The sequence below is a fragment of the Tenrec ecaudatus genome, chromosome 18, assembly GCF_050624435.1.
Source record: "Tenrec ecaudatus isolate mTenEca1 chromosome 18, mTenEca1.hap1, whole genome shotgun sequence".
NCBI classification, from domain to species: Eukaryota; Metazoa; Chordata; class Mammalia; order Afrosoricida; family Tenrecidae; genus Tenrec; species Tenrec ecaudatus.
In genome coordinates this window covers 40,175,370-40,177,560 of record NC_134547.1, presented here as the reverse complement: position 1 = coordinate 40,177,560, position 2,191 = coordinate 40,175,370, and the positions used below count along the sequence as shown (strand labels likewise).

The window sequence follows — 2,191 nt, the reverse complement described above, 5'->3', positions numbered from 1 at the left end:
TAAAACTACTCCTGTGAATTTCCAAGACCGTAACTCTTTATGGGGGTAGTAAGCCATGTCTATCCACTGAGAAGCTGCTGGTGGTTTCAAACTGCTGGCCTATGGTTAGCAACCCAACACATAACCACTATGTTGCTCGGTATCTGCCTTGCAGGTCCAAGGGCCTTCTATCCCTGGCTTCATCTGACTCGTCAGATTTCTGTAGTAAGATAGCTTTACTACTCTGAAGAAAAATGTCCTTTATAGTAACCCCCAGCCAGGTAAGAAGAGTTTCTTCATCCAGAGTTCCAAAATCTTGGACTCCAGGGAACATGTGAAGTTTCCCCGAGTCTTCCTCATTGTTCTCTTCCAGCACAGCACAATTGATTCTTGCATAAAATTCTAGAATGATGCCTTTTAATAGCTGTCCTCTCTAACTCATTGGTCAATATCATCCGGTATCACTGTCTGCTTCTCATCCTTTTCATATCAAGGCTCCTCGGGTCAGGATGACCTCAGAGGGGTCCATCACAGATGATAAGCTGTTGAGGCAGTGCCTGTGTCCAAGGCGACAGAGCTTACATCTTTCTGAAGGTGTTCCAGTTGTTCTTTCTGCTGCTAACACTGTTTATTAGCCCGTGTTCATATTCAGGATGATATTCCCCTTTATTCTCTTCTGCAGCACCGGTAACTAGCTATACCCAGAGCAGCAGAGATAGCCACCACCTGCGTGAACTGTAACTCTCATCTAACACGAGCTTCCTGGAATGAGTCCGGCTAGTGACATCTGTAGTGTCTTGATTTAAGGCAACTTGGAAAGCTCAAAATTCTGTGTCCAATCCAGTGCAAAACTATGATCAATGAATTCAGTTTTATTCGTGACCACCATGAAAGGTAGCTTGGTTTTATACAAAATGGTACACGCGCGGAGCTTATTGGACATGAAAGTCACTGGGCTGGTACTTCATGATATGCCCCTTACATACATGTCAGCTGTTCGAAATGCGGGTGCAAGGACTTTAGTGACAAATGTCCCAGAAACTGACCAGGTAAAACCTCAATCTGTCCAGGTGTGTCAATCAAGACATATTTAAATATTTTGAGTCTTCTCAATAAATTTTATCATCTGATCCAATCTAGTAGCAGAGATTGAAGGATGTCACTATGCCAACACTGGACCAAATCCCTATTGTTTTGTGACCTCTTTATACCTCACTGTGTCACTAATAGCTATAATAGTCTTATCTAGACCATTTCAGAAAGATATCTTAAAGTCTTCCAACGGCCCTGGGACAATGTTTTTCCTGGGTGTTAGTGAGCTCAAATGAACCAACATTGGCCATTTTAAATCAGAAAATTATGATTGGCTATGCCAGGAATAAGCCATCAAAGAATGGCTTTGCATTCTGTGTCAAAAATCACATTGCAAAAAAAAAAAAGCAAAAAAAATCACATTGCAAAATTAATCTTGAAGTAAAATTCTGTCTGCGATAAGATTATATCTGTCTTCTTTCAAGGAAATCCGATAAATACAACTGGTATTCAAATGTATATACCCACCACAACAGTTCTCCAAAAAACAAACTCACTGGTGTCGAGTCAATTACGGCTCATAGCCACTCCCTGTAGTTTTCCAAGACTGTGACTGACTATGAGAGTAGAAGGTACATACAGTCTTTGTCCCCTGGAGCTGCTGGTGTGTTTGTACTGCTGACAATCCAGATCAAAACCCAACAAAAACTAGTGTGCTATTTACATAATCTCCTGTTAACTTGAAGGTATTAAGAGTGAAGGAGTGGAGTCTAGTGGATTGAAGAACCTGTCAATCAGGTCATAGCCTGATGATGCCTCCTTGTGGATGTGGCCTTCTCATCAGGATTCTGGGAACTTCCTCTCTCTCTCTTTCACCTGCCCGTTGACTAGCCGTGGAAGTCTGGCTGAGCCCAACAAGAGCTGCTGTCTCTCTGCTTCACCTTCCTGTTGAGGAGCCAGACCCGGAGAGCTAAAGGAGCCTCATGGAGAACGGCACCAGCACTGAGATGCTCCACCAACATTGGATCCACAAGACTTGTGTGACTCAGTAGTTAAGCATTCAGCTGCTAACCACAAGGTGGTTACTTAAAACCACTAGACCCTCCACAGGATAAAAGGACTGATGGTCCACTCCCATAAAAATTACAACCTATGGGCTTCCAGGAACATGGCACCAATG

The 2,191-nt window shown here is 43.0% G+C and overlaps 1 pseudogene; it reads right to left on the bottom strand.

The window, feature by feature from the left end:
• Nucleotides 1-240: 240 nt before the first annotated feature.
• LOC142431707 (GPN-loop GTPase 1 pseudogene) lies at nt 241-1,105 on the bottom strand (annotated as a pseudogene).
• Nucleotides 1,106-2,191: the final 1,086 nt, after the last annotated feature.